This window comes from Jaculus jaculus, chromosome 3, assembly GCF_020740685.1.
Source record: "Jaculus jaculus isolate mJacJac1 chromosome 3, mJacJac1.mat.Y.cur, whole genome shotgun sequence".
Taxonomy (NCBI): domain Eukaryota; kingdom Metazoa; phylum Chordata; class Mammalia; order Rodentia; family Dipodidae; genus Jaculus; species Jaculus jaculus.
In genome coordinates this window covers 189,979,034-189,999,586 of record NC_059104.1, presented here as the reverse complement: position 1 = coordinate 189,999,586, position 20,553 = coordinate 189,979,034, and the positions used below count along the sequence as shown (strand labels likewise).

At 48.8% G+C, this 20,553-nt stretch overlaps 1 protein-coding gene across 2 annotated transcripts in view; it reads right to left on the bottom strand.

The window, feature by feature from the left end:
* Ptpn5 (protein tyrosine phosphatase non-receptor type 5) overlaps window positions 1-18,307 on the bottom strand; it is an 81,533-nt gene extending 63,226 nt beyond the window's left edge. Inside the window, exon 1 of one of the 2 annotated variants that reach the window (XM_004650805.2) lies at window positions 18,167-18,307. The gene's annotated coding sequence lies outside the window, so the exon portion shown is untranslated. The remainder of the gene's footprint in view (window positions 1-18,166) is intronic. The other variant, XM_045146329.1, reaches the window with a different exon arrangement.
* Between the last annotated feature and the right edge of the window lie 2,246 nt (window positions 18,308-20,553).

The following is a 20,553-nucleotide window of genomic DNA, read 5'->3' as shown; positions in this document are numbered from 1 at the left end:
CACCTTGCCTCAACTCCAAAAGCTCTTGGGTGAAATTAATTGGATGAGGCCTTGGATACCCACCACTACTGAAGAGCTGTTCCCTTTGTTTGACCTCCTAAAGGATCTTAACTTCTCCTCTCAGGTAATTTTATCCCCTTGTCATCAACAAATTTTTCATAAGGTACAACAGGCTATAAATACTGCAACCTTAAAGAGGTTCAATCCTGATTTGCCCGTCTCCCTCTACATTTTGTCTGGGGAAACATTATGCACCACACTGTTGGCCCAGGAAGGTGAGCCCATGGGTCCACCTCTCAATCGGTGGGGTCCCCAGAGTTTATTCTATAACCAACCAGGTTGCTGATTGCATTATCAAGGGCAGAGACACCTCTGTCCAGCTGTTTGGCACAGAACCTCACCTTATTGTCACTCCCTTTAAGATAAACTGATTTCACCTGGCTTCAGAGAAATAATAACAGAGTTGCTACAGCTCTCAAGGGGTTTATAGGTAAAATTGATTGCCATTATGGCCCCCACAAATGGATGAGTTCTTTCTCCAGATTAGAATGGAAGCCCCCCAGGCTTTTCCTGTCTCAACCTAACCCTGCTGTTCTTATTGTGTTTACCGATGGAGGGCGCCTGGGGGCTCCCCTAGTCGTTTACCCTCCCTTAAAACAGGAAAGAGCCTATCCCCATAAAGTCAGTCTCCCATGAGGTTGAGGGGTCAGCATAATTCAAAAAACTATTTTCTGTTGTTCTATCTTTAGACACTATTCAAGAGCCATTTAACTTATTTTCTGATGGCCTTTATGTTGTTAATTTATTATCCAACCTGGTTGAGGTCCATATTAGACTGGACTCCAACCCTATATCTCCTTTGATGATTCAAGCTTGTTCCCTACTCAAACAAAGAATTAACCCTACTTTTCTTCAACATCTCAGGGGTCATCAAAACTTACTGGGATTTCTCTCTCAAGGAAATAATTTGGCTGATAAAATGGCTTCTACACCTCAGTGTAATACTATTACAGAAGCTACACACTTCCACTTACTGACCCATGTTAACTGGAGAGGTCTCAAGCACAGGTTTCCACAGGTACCAGTCAAGAACCTTAAAAAAATTGTATGGACTTGTAAGTCCTGTCAGCCTTTCCTCCAAGTACCCCCCTTCAAACTACAGGAAGCAATCCTTGAGGGCTCCGCCCTAATCATCTTTGGCAAATTGATGTCACACACTATTCTTCATTTGGAAACCTTAAATATATTTTTCTTTCAGTCGATATCTTCTCCTGTGCCTGCCGGGCATTGGCACATGCCAGGGAAAAATCTAAACATGCCATTAGTCATATGCTTCAATGTTTTGCCACTCTTGGGCTGCCTGATCAAATTAAAACAGATGATGACCCCTGCTTCATAAGCAAGGCCTTTATAGATTTTCTCCAGACCTGGAAAATCTCACATTCCACAGGCATCCCATACAACCCCTGGGGCCAAGCCTTCATTGAAAGTTATATAATCAGACTCTCAAATCTCAATTACAAAAACACAAGGGGGAATCCTTTCCCCCACATGACCAACTATAAAAGACATTATTTACCCTAAACATTTTAAACTTTTCTAAAGAAAATAAACAATTATCCCCTTTTCAAAAACATTGGTCCTCATCTGTTACCTACAGTTCTATCTGGGTAAGATGGAGGGACCCATTGACTGGGGCCTGGAGAGGGCGTGATCCGCTCCTTACAGCAGGGAGAGGATTTGGATGTGTCTTCCCTTAAGATGACAAAAGACCCACTTGGGTACCAGCGAGAGACCTAAAATATTTGTCCCAACAAGGGGACACTGACAATCACTTCTCCAGGGAGTGTCCCACCCCTGAGGACTGTTCCTAAAATGGCCCTTCACCCTGCTAAATTAAAAAACTCCCTCCCTTGTGGAGGATTGTGGGCTTTGCCTCCGATCTGGGCCTCTCTGGCTACTTGCAGTACAGTTGTCTATACAACCTTAAAAAACTGCTCAGCCACCTTCCCCATCCCCATCCAGCTTTTCCTAATGTTTCCTCTGGAACTTGCATTTGGGCCCCACCTTCCCCTAATAATTCCGGTATAGATGTGGGATACATTCATCTTTCCTTCTGTACTTTTAACACAACTGAGCCCAATGCTCAACACTGCCTGCCTTCTGAAATGGTTTATGTTTGTGGAGGCGGAATGGCCTATAACTTTCTGCCCACCAATCGGACGGGCCTTTGTGCCCCAGCCACAGTAATCCCAGATGTAGATATCATTCCTGGAAGCTACATTCCCTGGCTGAGGTAGTCCTACAAAACAGGAGGGGACTAGACCTACTAACAGCCAAAAAGGAAGGCGTATGTTTGTTTTTACAGGAAAAATTCCGCTTTTATGCCAATAAATCAGGAATCATCCAGGACAAGATTAAGAGGCTCCAGGAAGACTTGGAGAGACGACAACAGGACCTCCAGGACAACCTGCTGCAGACGGGCCTACATGACTTCTTCCCCTACCTTCTCCCTCTGTCTGGAACCCCCCCCCCTTCTCCTTATCCTCACTGTCAGGACTTGTGTAATTAACAAAATTACACAACTTATTCACCAGAGGCTAGAGACAATAAAACTTAATCAGGATGAAATACATTATCACGGGCTGGCAACTCAGGAATTAAGTTCCTCAGATGACCCACTGCCACCTCTCTGCCCTCCATGTGACCAATGACGGGTAAGATCCCCAAAGGGGGACAACCTAAGACAGGGGCCATGGTGACTAATGCTCTTACAAAAACAAAAGGGGGAGATGTTGGGCCTTGAGAGGCCCAGATGTGAGGCCTAGTGGAACTTCCTGAGCCTGGCTAAAGTTTGGCAAACTACCTCTGCCCAGCTATGACTTAGCAGGGGGCCAAATGGCCTCTGGCCTGCCACTTCTGCACAAGAAGTTAGAGTCCCCCGCTCGTGCACACTTAAAACCAATCATCTCAGAGGCCACGGTATGCTATTGGCTCTTACATTTCACCCCACCCTAAAGTCTCCATCTACATTCTCAACATTATATAAACACCCGCCTGTAACAATAAAGTGAGTTCTTGCTTCGTAAAGATTCCTGACTCAGTGTGGTTTTTCCCCAGTGGCCAGGAGAGGTTTCTGGGTCGTCCGATGCTCATCATCTCCTCAACCTCTAGGGAGGAACCAGCAGGCCTGGTCCTTCCCTCAGCACCACCTGGCCCCACCCTCAGAGCCCTGCACCCCTAGACTTCCCTGATGCTATGCCTTGACCTGGACTGACACTGTTGCCTGTGCCTTTCTCTGGACAGTCCCAGTGGTTCCTTCTGGCATGTTCTATCCACTCTGTCACTTACAAAACACCTTCTCATAGGGTAATGTTGCAGTTACTTCCTTGTTGCTGGGACAAAACACCTGACCAGAAGCAGCTCATGGAAGGAAAGGGTTTGTTTTGGCTTACGGTTTCTTGGGGGGGAGTTTCATCATGGTGGGAAAGAATAGCAGGGGTAGACAGGCAGTGTCATGTCTTTACATCAACAGGGAGAAAGTAGAGTGAGTAAAATGGCAGATGGGGCTGGACTATAAAGTCTCTGGGTCTCAGTGACACATTTTCTCCAATGAGGATTCACCTCCTTAAGGCTCCACAACCTCTTCAAGCAGTGACACCAACTGTAGTTAAGCCCTGAAGCCCACGAGTCTATGGGAGTTATTTTACATTCAAACACTGCAGCTGACCTGCATTAATGGAGGGAATGCTGAGACATGCAGCTTGTTACCCCGCCCCCTTGCAGCCAGGAAGCCCTAGCTCCTGTCACACCCCTGTGGCTCTAGTTCTCACTTACACCCTTCCCCAGCCCAACCAACCCTTCTGTGGTCAGGCTGGACTCAGGCTGTGGCAGCACTGGTGTGGAAGACCTTGGGTCTGGTGAAGGAGCCAGACACTGAGTCAGAGGTAAGGCCTGGGAGAGGCCAGGCAGAGGCTGGGTTTGGACTCGCAGCTTAGATCTGAACCCATTTTGCCAAAATAGCATATGAACAGGAAAATAAAATTCAGATAAGACCAGGAATGAAGATGGAAGGTCTGACCTGAGTCAAGCAGTAAAGGCCTACCACTTCCTTGCTGTATGCTTCCTGCTTCTCAACACCTTCTGTCCTTAGGGCAAGCCTGGGAAGACACTAGTACTCTACTCTGTAGGAGCTAAAAGGCACTTGGAGGGGTTTAGACCTAACAGTAAGGGAGGTGTGTAAATTTTCTGACCAATTAAGAAGGCAGGATGGTGACCGTCCTGGGCTTAGGATGGTGGATTTTGTTGTTGCTCCATTCTAGAAACAGCTGGGGCCCTGGGAAGCTGTCCTCAACCACAGTCTAAATTTCTCATAACATGACCGATGGACAGTCCTGAGGTCACATATCCTAAAGCCAGTCACAATCCTTTGGGAAAAGTATAGCTTCAGAGTTGATGAGACCTGGCTGAAATGCTACCTAGTGTGTGTGCTGTGTGTGATTTGTTTGTGTGAATGGAGGCACACATGTGCCACAGCATGTGTGTGGAGGCCAGAGCACGGCCTCAGGTACTGCTCCTTACTGTCCATCTTGTTTGAGGCTCAGACGATTGTTGTTCACTGCTGCATTCAGCAGGCTAGCTGGTTGTGAGCTTCCAGGGATTCTCCTGTCTCCACCTCCCATCTTGCTGTAGGGGCCTGGGGTTACGGACACATGGTACTGTGTATGGCTTTATGTGCGCTCTAGGGACCTGAACTTAGGTGGTCACACTTCTGCAAAAGCGCTTTACCCACTGGACTCCCTCTCCAGACCCTAAATAGTACATTCTGGCACTTTCTCCCTGCCAGGCCCTGAGTCAGTGTCTTCCTCTCTGAGCTTCAATTTCCCCCTTGTCACAGATGCTATGAGAGCTTCAGGGCTGTGGTGAAGACCAGGAATCCAGCAGTGTGCATAGATGGTGCTGGGAAGCCCTAAGGTAGACACCCTCCTCACTGTTCCCACTGCTTCAGATCAGAGTTTCATCCCCAGTCTCCCTCCATGTCAACCCTGCATGGGAGCCCTTCTGCTCTTTGTACCAGGCAGTGCCACCAGCAGCAAAAGCCTGTGTTCTTTTTCCTCAGACCCTGCCTGGTGTTTCCACAGCTAATGAGAAGAGCACAGGACTACGGCTCCTCCGGGATAAGAAGGGCTCCGGGGTGATCTCCTCATCTCTGGAGAGCCCCAGGCCATTTCCAGGTCTCTGGAGTGAGACTCAGAGTGCCCTGGTGTGTGTGTGTGTGTGTGTGTGTGTGTGTGTGTTAAACTGGATTCCTCAATTCCTCTTCCACCGTGAAGATGGCCCATCCCTAGCAGAGTGGCCATTCCCACCCCTTCCTCTCAGCCATTTTCCCACTATTCCTCCCCCTGATCTGTGTGGCTTCCTCTCCTTCTTCCAGGGCCCACGTTGGAGCAAGCCTCCTGCAGGGAATCTACTGCACTTGACTTCTCCTCTGGCCAGAGTCTTCTGATGTTTTGGTGGCCTGGGGCCAGGTGATGGACCTTGGCCATCCTGGGCTGCTCCCTGGCTCTCCTGTCCATACCTCTGGGCTTCTGGAAGCTGCCCAGAGTGAGAAGGGTCATGTCCCGGATGAGAGAGGCTGGTGCACAGAAGAAAGCAAAGGCAGGTTAATGTGCCTCTAGTACACTCAGGTTTGGAAGGAGAAATAAAATGGGAGAAAAAGAAGAAATGAATAGGAAGGAGAGGAAGTGGAGAGGCCATGTTGTGGTGCACGCTGTGGATTATTCCCTGACATAAGTTATCTCTGGGTTCAGCACAACCCCTCTTTGAAACTGCTGGAACTCACTTCTTCCAGGCAACCTCCCCTGACTGACTGGTCTCCTCCTCCCTGTGGTTCCCTGAGTGGCTCTGCTTCCTCCTCCCTGATGCCAGGCCCTTGGTATCATGGCTTTATTTGCAGTCAGAGATCAAGTCTGGTTGACCACTTTTTGTCAGCTTCCAGGAGTGGTCTGGGATGTATTTTTCACAGTTGAACTTTGTTTGAGAATATCTTGGGGCAAAACCTGCTATAAGGGGCTGGGGAGATGGCTCAGTGAGTAAGAGTGCTTGCTGTGCACACAGCCCCCATGTGACAAGATGAGCTTGGGCATGCATGTCTGTAACTCCAGCGCTGAGGGACACGGAGACAGGAGGATCATTGGGACTCCCTGCTCAGCCAGTTTAACCAAAAAATGCTAAGCTGCAGGTTCAGTGAAAGACTCTTGTCTCAGGAAATACAATGCAAGAGAGAAGATGTCCTTCTCTGACTTCCACATGGGACATGTGCATCTACACACATAGGCACACACTGCATACACATCAGAAAACAATAAAACCTGCTGGAATTTTATATTCCTTTTTCTTTTTTTTTTTTTGTTTGTTTCATTTTCCTTTCCTTTTTTTTTTTTTTTTGGAAGAGATTAAAATTTTTACTAGGTTGATCAGGTTACACACATCCTCTGGCCTGGTACATCCCAAACAAGAAAATATGGAAAGGCATTTGTACAGAGTCTTTTCGCCAGGAATCTTCCCAGCACATCATAAAGCATTGGCCAGGACGCGTCGGAGACGGGAGTCAGCGGCACCTATAAACTTGCGCTGAGTCGTAGCTTGTGCATTTGGTGTGGGGGGGCAACTGGAAGAGGAGTTGGGTAAACAGGCTTGTGAACCAGGGAGGATGGGCTTGGGCCCAGCCTCTCCCCTGGGCCTGCTTGGCTGAGGCAGGGCCCTGCTGAGGAGAAACATTCTAGTCTGCTTCTGTCTGCTCTGACCTGCACCTTCAGGCCCCATCCGTTCTTCCTACTGAGGGCGGGCGCATCTAAGATGCTGGGCCTGGCATTTTGCCCAGTGCCTGAAGCCCTGAATTCCACCATTGAGAAGAGAAAGATGAAAAATGATGTTATCAATAAAAATGGTGATTTCATCTGGAAGCCTTGAAGCAGTTGCAAAAATATTTCAGATATCCCTGAGTTAAAATTCGCTGTCCCTATTCACAGCCCCCCCCCCCAGGCTAGGTGGAGCTAGGTCGCCGGTATCACGCATCTGCACCATCTGGAGTGGAAACTCACTGAGGGGTTGACGCGCTAGGGTTCGGCACCTAGCAGCTGTAGGAACTGCCCAATGGGGCTCATCGATTCCCCGAGACTTCAAGTTCATCCTTCCACGGATATAATAACTTCATCTCAGGGTATCTGATCTCTTCTTGGCCACTATCTACTTAACACAGTCACAGATCTCTCACTGAACTCTCGAAATTCAGGTGCCAACAATGTCAACCTCCCAAGCGCCCCCTTATCACATTGCTGTCTTCCCAGCATCTGCTCAAGTCATTCACATGGAAAACCTTTTGTTCTCTCCTTTCTCTGAGCCATGCATTCAGTCCACCATTAGATCTTCCAAATGTATCTCAAATTCTTCTAGGTCCAGGTCATTATCATCTGTTATCACCTGAGCACTGATCTCCCTGTCCACAGCATTGTCACCAAATAATTCTCCTGGTCTCTGCGCAGTAGCATTTCCCCCCCTCTTCCACACTCTCTTGCTGTATTCATTTTACACATCCAACCCTTTTTCTCCATAACTATACTGTGTATGTGTGCATATATTACATAATGTGGAGTTAATATAATGTATATACATACATACAACATACATATATACAACACATTTATATTCCTTTTTTGGTAAACATAACTATAATAGTACTATTACACTTAAAATTGTAATGTTTCATTTTCTTTTTTTAAATTTAATTTTTATTAACATTTTCCATGATTATAAAATACTATCCCATGGTAATACCCTCCCTCCCCCTTATATTCCTTTCTTGAAAGCAGGTTCTGGGCCTGTGAGGTTACATAGCTGAGTCCCAGTGTCTGCTCGCTACTGGCTTGTAGTTCCAGGGCAGAGAGTCAGTCAAGTGTTCATGTAAACTGATGATGTCTTATGGGATTGCTTAAGAGGGTGTAATTTAGGTTTTGGGAGACTTGAAAGATAAGAACCCCAGGCAGTGGGGAGATAAGCAGGCAGGGGTGAAGGCCTGCAGAGGTGAGAGGCAGTCTGTACCAGGAGTAAAGGCCTTCAGAATGGCCGGAGGCTGGGCAAGAGAAAGATGCTTGGCACATGGAAGAAGGTTCTGGGTATTAGAATAAGACACTGATTTGAAACGAACATTTTTTTTTCCCAGGGGAATAGATATTTACACTCTTGTTGGCAATTTGAAAAATCTCTCCCCCCCTCATGTTTGTGTGGGTACAGCCACGTGGATGGATCCACTTTTTCATTTTTTTTTTTTGTGTGTGTGTGCGGTACACAAATGCATGTATTTAGCTTCATCCACTCTGTGTGCATGTGGCACATGTGCAAAGAATGCTGGGTGTCCTCTTTGCTCACTCATGTGTTTCCTTGACACAGAGTCTCTCACTGATCCTACAGCTGCCATTTTTGGTTACACTGCTGACCAGTGAACCCCAGTGGATTCTCCCACCATCCCTCATGGGACTGGGGTTATAGGCATGGGTGACTATAGACAGTTGTTTACATGGGTTCTGGGAAATTGAACTCATAGTGAATCAGACCCTCATGCTTGTGTGGCAAGCTCTTACATACTGAGTCATTTCCCCTCAAACACTGTTTTCTAACACAAAAGATCACATATGACATAATTCCATTTATATGAAGATCAAGAACAGGCCAAACTGTCCCATGATGATAGAAGTGGGAATAACTGTTACTTCTGAATTTTGTGGGTGGTGTAAATACTGTATGTCGTTACCTTGAAGATAGTTACACTAGTTCATGAGATTATTGAAAGTCACTCAATGGACCACTTCAGATCTGTATGTGACTCCACATAAAATATATAAATATGAATATATATATATATATATATATATATATGTTATTTATTTGCGAGAGACAGAGATAGAGAGGGAGAGAATGGGTGTGCCAGGGCCTCTAGCAATTGCAAATGAACTCCAGATGCATGTGCCCCCTTGTGCATCTGGCTTATGTGGGGCCTGGAGAGTCAAACCAGGATCCTTTGGTTTTGTAGACCAACGTCTTAACTTAACTGCTAAGGCATCTCTCACATAAAATGTGTTTTAAAATTACATATGAGCAATTTTTTTTTTGAGACAGGGTCTCATGTACCCCAGGATGGTCTTGAAGTTGTTATGTAGCAGAAGGTGACCTTAAATTTGTGATCTTCTTGCCTCCACCCCTTGAGTGCTGGGATTATAGGTTTTCACCTCCACACTGAGTTTATGAAGCACTAGGAGTCAAACCCAGGACTTCATGCTTGGTGCTCTACCAACTAAGCCACATCCCCAGCCTTGTGGTGATTATTTTTGGCTGGCAGATATAGAGGACAGGATCAGGGATCCCTCTACAGCAAAGAACTTTCTCACTTGAAGGTGTGAGGGGCTCTGGGTGCTGGCCATGCGGAGCTTTAGAGGTACCGAAAAAGCAGACATTGCACACTATGTTTAGGGAAAGCCAGACTCTGGTGGTGATGGGGCCCACAGGCTTGAGCAGCTCACGTTAAACGAAACATGACACACAACTGGCGCCCTTAGCTTTGCTTTTGGACAACTGCAATCCACTAGATTGAATCTGCTCAGACCCTCGAGGGGCTCCAAGAGGTCACTCTAAAATACCCTAGATTCACACTGATGTAGGACACTGGGGAAATGGCAGAGGCAAAAGATGTCACAAGGAAAAGGGCCTGCCCCACCCTGCCCTGCCTCCTCTGAGGGAGCTCCCTGCACTTCAGACTCACTGGAAACAGGGCGAGCTGATCTGCGGGGCCCAAGAATAACACTGCTGGCCCACACTGACATGCTCAGCTGACCCCTTCCTTCAGGAAGCCCTCTTGGGCCTCTAGCCCAGGCGGGTGCCTGTGTGGTGTGTCTCTGACCCAGCATCAAAACATAACTACTGACTCAGGCTGAGTTCTTGACTCTGCCCACTTACTTGTGTGTTCCTAGAAAGGTAGCCCAGGTCTCTGAGCCTGTTTCTTCATCTGCAAAGTGAGGATGATTAAAATCGGTTTTACTGGAGTGGTATGGTGATCAAATGAGATAATGTTGTAAGCACTCAGTAAACTGAGTTCTTCCCTGACCTCCCCCCCACCCTCGCCCCTGTGGTGCTGCGGATCAAGCCCAAGGCCTTTGCATGATACAGGCAAGCTCTCTACCACTGAGCTATACCCCTAGTCCTTCGTAAATTTTGAGAAGTGTCCCAGTAGGTTACTCAGGCTAGCCTTGAATTTATGCTGTAGTCCAGACTGGCCTTAGACCTAGGATCTTCCTGTCTTGGCCCCCCAGGTTGCTGGAAATCCAGGCCTGTGCCACGGATCTGGCTAACAGCCCACATTTACCACGCACTGATGTGGGCCACTGTGGCCAGATTTTCTGGCCTGCACCAAGACTGAGCCCCTCCAGGGTGGGGTCCTCTGCACCATGCTGAGTTCTGAGGCTCCCATGCCCATCTCGATGCCCAGCGCAGTCAATACTTGCATGCATCAATGAATGCCACCCACCAAGGTCTCTCCGAGAGCATTCTTCCTCCCACAGGGCTTCAGGTCACAGTCAGTCCGCAGGAGCGTGGGCTCATTTGTACTCTGCTCCCGTCTTTTGGCCTGTTGCTTCCAAGGCCATGCAGAGCTAACACAAAACTTACTTAGTTTTACATTAATGGCTTCTTTATGGACCCTTCATTCCTAGTATTTCACTAGGAGGTCTTTTTCATGCTAGGAAAACAGCCCCCCCCATTTGTTTTAAAAGCATCCGATAACTCCTCACAAAGTTAAACACAGAATTGCATATAATCCAGTAATCCCACTGTGAGATGTACACTTCAAAGAAATGAAAGCGGAGGCTTAGGAACAGCCTTGCACGATGCTCTGTAAACCTGGCCTCCTTGTTCACGAGGTGTCTCCATTTGTTTTAAGACCCTGGGGCCCATGTTTTCTTGTTTTCTCAGGGCCTACAGCCAAAGCATTTGCATCTGTAAAACTGACCTCCATCTTTCCATGGTCAATACTTTCTCTCCCTTGCATCTTTCCTTAGCCGTTCTTGGTCCTGTAATATGTTTTTGTGTGGGATGCTTAACATAGATGTCTTGAACCTCTGAAATGGAAAAGCCATGTTCCCAGAAATGCGAATGACGGACTCTATCCAACACTGAAGAAATTCTTACTGTTGAGACATTAATGAGGACAAAAAGACAACCATGTATGAATGTAGAAGTTATGGTATAATGTTAAGTGAAAAATGCAGGTTATGAAACTCCATGTAGACTGATTTTAACTATTATAAAATAGATCTCTAAAAAAATAAACCGGATTAGGACATATACAATAGTGGCTAATTTCACATTTGTTCTCTAGTGTGGGGATCATTTTAATTTTAGGATTTTTGAGGTAGGGTCTTGTTCTAGCCCAGGCTGACCTGGGATTTACTATTTATTCAGGCTGGCCTCAAATTCATAGCCTCCTGGGTGCTGGGATTAAAGGTGTGTACCACCATGCCCAACTATTTCTCATTTTTTAAGAGCCAGCCAGTCCTCGAAGACAGGTGATGAGATATACAGTATTAGTCTCACAGTCTGTGAAGTTGACTCCTGAAGCCTGCATACTTCCTGCCACCGAGGCCACACGGTGCTCTTACATGGCTTCCAGGGAGACAGACAGGACAAGAAGTAGTCCACATCAATTCTTCAAAAGGACACATTGAAGGACACAGATGAAGCTCAGTGGCAGCGCACTTGCCTAGAATGTACCTGGATTAGAGTTTTATCACCGTAGTGCTGGGCCTGGTGGCACACACCTATAATCCCCATAATCCCAGGAGGTGGAGGCAAGAGCAACAAAAGTCCAAGATCAGCTTAAACTACAAAGGGGGAACCTTGTCACCGCAAACAAAACAAATCAAAAGTACCGAACACACCGAAGACTTGGTGTGTATCTCTAATAACTACAACCAAGTGCCTGGCCACAGAAAGGAGGGCTGTTTAGGACACTGTCACCACAGTACCTAGGACATTTGTCTATGAATGGTTTGTCTTCCACAGTAGCCTGATTAGCAATGTCTACCTTTATGCTTGCTCCTTTGTATATCTGCAAGTGGGCCCCAGCATGGAGCTCAGAGAGTGGCTCTTAACCCAATAGGTAGAAACTTGAGTAATAGATGCATCAAGAAGGGCCCAGGAAGGACGGAGATTTTTGTTGTACAGCACACATGGCCAGCTCAGACAGAAAAGATTTTTTCCATGTGAGAGACTGGGAACTTTTAAGCTTTGCACACACTAAGGTTCGACATCTCACTAGATGAGAAAAGATGGAGATGGTGTTGAAGAATGAATCTTAATATCCTAGTGTTAGGTAAGTAAAAGCTTTGTGGTGGTAACACTGTTTAATAACTATAAGCATTTGGGTTTTGTTTATTTCTAGTGTCTAGAGGTGATAGACCTGTAGCTTTAGGTGGACTTTGGACCAGAAGGACTGAAGCGTCTATGATTCTAAGAAAAAGACTATATATCAACTTGTGCTGCACAAGATCTTTTCTAACACTTGGTCCACTCTGCTGTTGGGGACACTCTATCTCTGCAGCAGGCCCACTTGCCTTCCTCATTAAATCATCTGAGTGACACACACTCACTGTCTTGTTCAAAGGCAAGGAAATGACTTAACGTTAATTAGTATAGACCAGAAAGGCTTAGTGTTCTACACCCTAAAATACCAAGTCCTAACCCCTGGAGACAGGGAAACTGAGTTTGGGAGCTGTGATATCTTACATACAATTTGCTTTATTTGAGGCAGGGTTTCATCCATGCCCAGGCTGACCTGGAACTCACTCTGTAGCCAAGGCAGGCCTTGAACTCACAGTGATCCTATTACCTCAGTCTCCTGAGTGCTGAGATTAAAGGCGTGAGCCACCATGCCTGGCAGGAATGCCATATAATTTGAAATATCCATACATCTCTGGTCCAGCTTAGTGGAGACATGTGTTTCACAATTGTTGCAGATGACATCATATGATAGTAGATATTAGGTGACAATGCCTTGTTCTACAAACCTGGGCTTTCATACATGAAAGGAGTTTCTTCACAGTGTCAGGAACAGTGGAGAAGGCAAGAGTTAAATAAAAGAAAATAAAATTACAAAAAGGAAAGTGAAATTACAAAAGGAGGTGCCTTTATACTAGGAGGAGGATGCAGAAAGACCCAAAATATTACCATCTTAATTGTTTTCCAGTCATTTCATTTTTATTTACTTAGTCCCAGTGAACAGTAGTGCTGGTAATATCAAGTCATACTGAACAAGATATGCAGGTGTGACTTCAATTTTCATATTTGAATGACAACATATGTGTTTCTTTTTTTGTCTGAGACAAGGTCTCATGTAGCCGAGGCTGGCTTTGGATTTGCTATGTAGTTGAGGACCCTGAACTTCTGATCCTCCTGCCTTCACAGTGCTGGGGCTTGAACTCAGAGCTTAGCACATGCTAGGCAAGCACTCTACTCACTGAGCCATACCCCTGGCCTCCCATTGCAGCCCTTTATGCTTTACTGTTGTACTGCTGTCATCATAACATAGTCTTTTAGGCCCTTCCTGTGACATATATAATTATTTCATGCAAGTATGAGATATGAAGTCTTCTACACAAACATCCATGCATTCATCAGTTTTCCTGTGAGGCACTGTGTGGGGCCATGGCCATCTGGCTAGGTGCTAACAAGGTAAGAATAGGACTCAGGTCTTCTTGGACTCATTAACACCAGGCAACTTCTCATTCCTCAGACCTATAGGCAAACACATGATGGGCCTTGCCTTCTTTTGTATCTTTTCTCTTCCATTTTTCTCTCATACCTCTCTTACAGCCATGAGAGCTTTCCTTAAAACATGTTTGTGTTTACACCAGAGCCCTGGCGCAGGTGCTATTAGAAAGTGCTATTCTCAGAGCTGTTCGCCTAGGTCTCCTTCTACTTCATTCTGGTCTTAGTTCACGTATCACCTCCATGAAGGCCATTCTGCTTAAGGAGAATCTTTCTCCACCTGTGCCCCCACTCAGCCCTTATCCTGCTTCATGCATCTCCAGAACACTATTCACCACGTGGCATATTTTATACTTGCTTAGATTTTATTTTCTGCCTCTCCTAGTAGAGCTGAGGCAGGAAGATCATCTGTTTCAACAACGCATTTCCAGAATACACAACCACCTGTGTGTTAAAGAAGAAATGAATGGATGAACGAGCTTTAAAAAATATGGGATGTTGGGGCTGGAGAGATGGCATAGCAGTTAAGGCATGTGCGTGCAAAGCCAAAGAACCCAGGTTCAATTCCCAAGGACCCACGTAAGCCAGATGCACAAGGGGCACATGTGTCTGGAGTTCATTTGCAGTGGCTACAGGTCCTGGAGTGCCCATGCTCTCTCTGTGTCTGTCTCTCTTCTCTCTCTCTCTGCTTGGAAATAAAGAAATAAAATTTAAAAAAAAACTTCAAAAAATATGGGATGTTTAGGCTGGGTGTGGTGGCGCATGCCTTTAATTCCAGCACTCAGGAGGCAGAGGTAGGAGGCCACTTGGGAGACTACATAGTGAATGCCAGGTTAGCCTAAGCTAGAGTGAGACCCTACCTTGAAAAACCAAAAAACAAACAAAAAAACCCAAAAAACAAAAACAAAACAAATAGGGATGTTTGGTGAGCCACTTTTGTAGTAGGAATAATCACGCCTCCCTGTGAGATCCAAGGCGTCTTCCTGGGCCTCCTTTTCTCCCTCCTGCTGGCCTGATTCTGTGACGAGCGACTTCACTCAACCTTGACATACTGCCCTCACTCAGTCCTCCTTCCTTGTACACCCACATCAGATGAGCTGGAGGTTTTGGTGACAATGAGCCCTCTTGCTGATATAAAACCCCCTTTTCTACCCATTCTCTCTGTCTCTCTGTGTTTGCACATGTGGAGGTCAGAGGACCACCTTGGGTGCTGTTCCTCAGGAATGTTACTCCCTTTTTTTTTGAGACAGTATCTCTCATTGGCCTGGGACTCACCAGTTGGCTGTACTGGCTGGCCAGCAAGCTCCAGAGATCCTCCTGTCTCCACATTCCCAGCACTGGGAATACAAGGGTGCACTTGGAAGTTTTATGTGCATTCTGGGGATTAAACTAAGGTTTTCATGCTTTTGAGGCAAACTCCTAACTGACTGAGCCATCTCCCTGGCCCTTTCTACCCGTTCTTGCAGCCTCTTCGTGCCAACTCTCATTGTCTCTTACCTAGGCCACTGTCATCTTTTCCTACCTGAGCTCCCTGCCAGCAGGCTCTCCTGCAGCAGCCTCATCTCCACGGGCATGGCAGCCAGTTTCCTGTTGCCAGGGTTGATCACATCTCAACACTGAAAGTCCAGCTCCTTCATGTGGCACTCGAAGCCCCCAAGAGCTGCCTCTACCCTCCTACCTGCCTTCCTTCCCACCTCTCAGTTTTCCCGTTCTGCTCCAGTAGGAACACACTTTGTTGCAGTGTTTGTCAATGTCTATATGTCCCTACACCCATCTGCGCTCTTCTCAGCTGCCTCCACCTCTGGGAAATGCGCCACCTGTCATCTGATGTATACGTCGATCCAGCCTAGTCCAGGCACCACTTTGCTCCTCCAAGAAGCCATACCAATCCTCTGAAAGAAGAAAGTCTGCTTGTCTTTTCAACTCTTTCTGGGGGGATACCTGTCTGTCTTAGGCGAGACAGGTGATAAGATGTAGAAGAAAGACTTTGCATCCCAGACTCAGAACACCTCAGCTGGGGGCACACTTAGTATGTGAAACTATGTATTGATTTGCCCACATGTACCACAGGTGGATAATGTCATTGACATCACAAATGCATAAAGGACAGTACATGTAAGTGACCTAGTAGAAGGAAAGCTTGGATATCATGGAAAGATGAACTGCTAAGTCAGTCTTGTCAAGGCGCAATCCAACTGGTAAGTGAAAGGTTTCTTCCTTCCCTGGAGGTCGTGGGGTTCAGTGTTCCATCAGCACTAAATCTAGGAATAGGTCAGTGAGGAGAGGGCTTATTTTACGGAGAAAGACTTTGAGGATCTAAGATCCTACACCCGGGGATGATCTGAAGATAGGAGGGCGGAGAGCCTGTCTATACAACTAAGCCCCGAAGGTATGAAAAGTAACTGACTCTGGAACTTTCTCTGCACCCCAGGTGTGTGCTCAGCAGCTTACCCACATCACCTCTTCTGGCCAGGAGACATTCCCCCAGGGTCAAAGGAGAGAAAACCAGGCCCACCGCAGTTATAGAAATAAGTGTTCTCTCTCTCCTTCCCTACTCCTGGGCTTTCCACAGCAAAATACTTCAGACCTGGAGGATTTCCTGAAATTTTCAATCCCATATCCCATTTTCCTGATAAAGAAACTGAGTTGTGGAGATGTTACGAAGACTTCCTGAAACGGCACACCTGTGAGGAGCCCCACCTGGAAGAACGGAAGCTCCTGTAAGCTAACGCCTGAGGCCACTATCCTTTATAAAATCAGAGTGCATGGTGCCTCTTGGGACTCTGCATGTACTACAATAGCACTGGTGGCCCTTGGGGGACACTGCGTGCCCACCATGGCTCAGCTTCATGCTAGGCTGCTTGCACCACTCGAGAAGGAAGCTCTTGTCCCGAGAGACTGAGTGCTGTCCTCTGCCAGCTCCCGTCTGTCCTCTCCTCGGAGGTGACTGACTTCACCCGTTCGCCTTTCAGCTATGCTTGTACTCCCTCCACCCACCTCTCGGGGCACCCTCTCTCACCAGGCACGGGCTCAGCTCTGGGGACATCTGGCTGCCCTTGAGGGAGCCTGTGATTGTAACTCTAGCTTCCCTGGCAGCTCTGTCAGCAATACCAAGAGGCCGCACTATAATGAGGAAGAGGCAGTTGAGGGGACTTGGGGATCTCCGTAAAGGAGGACGGCCGAGAGGGGACTGTTTGGATTAGAGCAGCTAGGTGCTGAGGGAGGAGGACAGAGTGTCTGGCTCTGAGTGTATGCAGTCAGGTCAGAGATGGGAAGAGGGTGAGTCTTTGGATGCCAGGTCAGCTGGTCTAACTGAGGCCACCCAGGCTGAGGGACTCCTGGAAGGATTGGGACGACCACCCTGGAATCTAGTCTGTGGTTCAAGGCTACTTCATGCTCCCAAACCTGGAGTGCTTGCAAAACACAGCCCTCCCTGAGGCTGAATGAGGAAAATTAAAGGCCATTTTTTTAAGAGTAACGATGACAGGTCATGAATGGCACCTAACACTCCAAGTGGGGGTTACAGACAGAATTACCAGGACTCACTAGGTATGCTCACACAGGTGAAATTTTTGGGCTCTGGGGCTCTCATGGGGATAGGATCTGGTTATGTAGCGGAGGAAAATGAGCATGAAACCGGGCACCCCAGATTCTAAAGGAGGTTTTGCCACTAACTCTTTGATGACCTTGGTCATCAAACCACCTTATTGGACCTCAGTTTCCCCATCTATAAAATAAAAAGGTTAAGTGAATACCCAAAGGCCCTTGGCTCGGGTCCTGCTGCTATAAGCCATATGATCCCTTACCAGGGATCTGACCCAGCGATCCCTGGGCTTTGCAGGAATCTGGGCCTTATCCAGGAAAAAGCCTTTTGCTGGGGGAGGGGAATGTACCGGGCTTTTATTTTAGGAGTGGGTGGGACGCGTGTGGCTAAAGGGTCAGAGAAAAAGAACCGATGAGGTTTAGGCACCGCAGGTTAGGGGCCAGGAGGCCGCGAAGATCTCCATTCCCCCGGCGTGGGATGGTGGGAGAGGTGATGCAGCCGGGAGCGCACTAGCCTGGGCCCGCAGAGACCCAGACCTGGACAGACCACAACACCGTCCCTGCCAGCAGCCCCGCAAGAGCTAGGCGGGGAGTGGCTGCCGCTCCCGCCAGGTTACCCAGCGCCAAGCCCCCTTCCCCGGGTAGGGGCCCCCTCTCCCAGTCCGGGGGCGCCCCATGGGGGGCGTGGCGGGGGCGGGCGCCGCTCCGGGGGATCCTGCGGGGCTGGAGGACATCTCAGGTTCGCGGGCGCCCGGGGAGAGACCCCCGAGCCCTGGGCACACAAAGGCGCCCACGGAGGCGCAGCACTTACCGGCCACAGCGGGCTCCGGAGCGGGCGAGCGGGCAGCAGGGCTGGCGGCAGGATGCGCGCGGGAGTGTGTGTGTGTCTGCGCGTGTGTGTGCGTGTGCGCGCGTGTGTGTGCGCGCGTGTGGCGGGGGCCGCGCCAAGCGTCTGCGTGTCCGGGGGCGTCCGTCTGTCCGTCAGTCTGTCCGCCGGCTCTCCGTGCGCGCTCCCTGCCCGGCCGCCTCCCCAGTGCGCTTGGGCAGCGGAGCGGAGCGGCGGGCGCAGCCTCCGGGTCCCCCGGCGGCCCCGGCCCCGGCTCCGCCCCGCTCCCCGGGAACTGCGCAGGGCGAGCTCGCGGGGCTGGCGCGAAGGAGGCGGGAGCTCCAGCATCGCCCCGGGCCTCTCGACTGCCGACCTCCCCTCTCGAGCCCCATCTCCAGCCCCCACCCCAGCATCTGAGCGCTGAGCCCCCGCAGGCGCCGCCCCCACGCCGAGGTTTCCGGGACCTGGAGAGCGGGGGAGTGGGAGCTCCGCACGCGTTTCATTCATGATTTCCTCCTGCTGGGAGCCCCGGGTCTGGGCCGTGTCGCCCAGGCGACCGCCAGAGGGACCCCAGCAGGGCTGTGCGCACCGAACCCGGAGCTGGACCGACGGGTCCCTAGATGGGGGTCCAGGTCAGCGACACAAAAGGGTCAGAGCTGGGTGGAGGCAGGGTGTGCACGGAGCGGGCACGCGGTGCTGGCACCTACGTCGCAAACCCGGGTGCCACAGTGTAGAGTCTCCGGGACAGGTTACAGGACCGAGGGAGGCGTCCGCCCTCCCACTCCTTTCCGTTCAATCTCTCTCCGCCGGCTGCAGCTCTCCGGACCGAATTACCTGTCTGCTTTGCGATCTCGTGGGGACCAGAGGTTCGGACGGGCAAGGGAGCCCCGCAACCTCACCTTCTCCAGGCTGGCACCTTGCTGGATGGAGGTTCCAGACACCCCATCCTGCCGGGGCTCGGAGTCACTGGGCTGCGCACGCACCAGGGGTCTTATGTTCGGGTTACTTGGAAGCTAGGAGAAGAAGCTGCCCCCTGAGCTCCCGCCATCGTTTTCCTTAGCCTGGATTTCCGCAACAGCCTGCTTACTAGTCTTCCACCCTGCAGATGGTTCTCTACATAGCAGTCAGAATGATCCTTTTTTAAACCTACGTCAGATAGCCTTGTTCTCTTATTGTAACTCCTACGATGGCTCTCCGTTCCAGCCCAGGGAAAGCTAGATAGCGCATTAAATCCTGGAAGGCCCTTCATGTGCAAGTTCCTTTTTTGATTGTCTGACCCCACTTCCTACCATCATCCCCCTTCTTTCCAAACTCTGGTTCAAAACCCAAGTGTATCAGCAAGATGGCGACCACCCCGAGGCCATAGGACTCTTGCAGTGTTACTCTGCCCGGAAACTCTTCCCCCAGAAAATCACCTACCTTCCTCTGTTACGTCTTCAAGCTGTTTGGAAAGGCAGGCTTGCTCCCCTCCTCCCATGTGGTGGCGATGGCATTTATTTTGTGTCCTTACCGGTAGTCTCACCAGCCTTCTCATACAGTTCACTCCGCTGTCCTGCAGTCTTCCATCTCATCAAACCACTGTCTTCTCTCTAGACCTTTGTTATGTGCTTTCAGCCTGTCACGGTCCTCTTCCCCAAATACCCCATTCTCCAGGTCGACGCTGCCTCCTTCTCCACGAGGCTCCGTGACACGTTGTCCTCTTTTCTGTGATGTGCACTGTGAACTCCTAGGCGCCACAGCGAGTCTGCTCTCTCCTTGGCTCTCAGTACAGAAGGGCCCATCAGTACATGTTTGAAGATCAAGACTGTTGGTTAGAGGCTAGGCCTTGGTTAATATTTTTTTAGGTCTTCTTGCGACCTTCCAGGAGTTTCCTTTGTGGGCAGGGGTGGTGGGAAAGAATGGAGCAGGAATGAGATAATCAGGCCACACAGCTTAGGTGGGGTGCTGTCCTTCTCTGAACACATCTTTGCCAGGGCAGAATGTCAGGTGGACTCCCCCAGACAGTATTATTGTTACTAGAAGCTGCCATAGATGAGTGACTAGCGTGTGTCAGGCACTATGTGTGTGTTTGCAGCGCATTGCTGTATTTAGTCTTGGCAGCAACTTGGGGAAGTAGATTTTATATAACCATATCTGAAGAGGAACCAGAGAAAGTAAGCGACTTAGTTAGTATCAATTAAGGGTGTATGTTTTTTTTTTTAAAGTATTTCCAATTAAGGATGTATGTTTTAAGTTAACCTACAGCCAGTTCTAAAGCCCAGGCTCACACACCAAGGATGCCTTAACAGGCAATGGAAGTGAGATGGGAAAGAGGGCTTAGGGATCTTGTGACAGATCAGCCAAGCCCGGGCTCCTGCTGTTCCACACCAGGG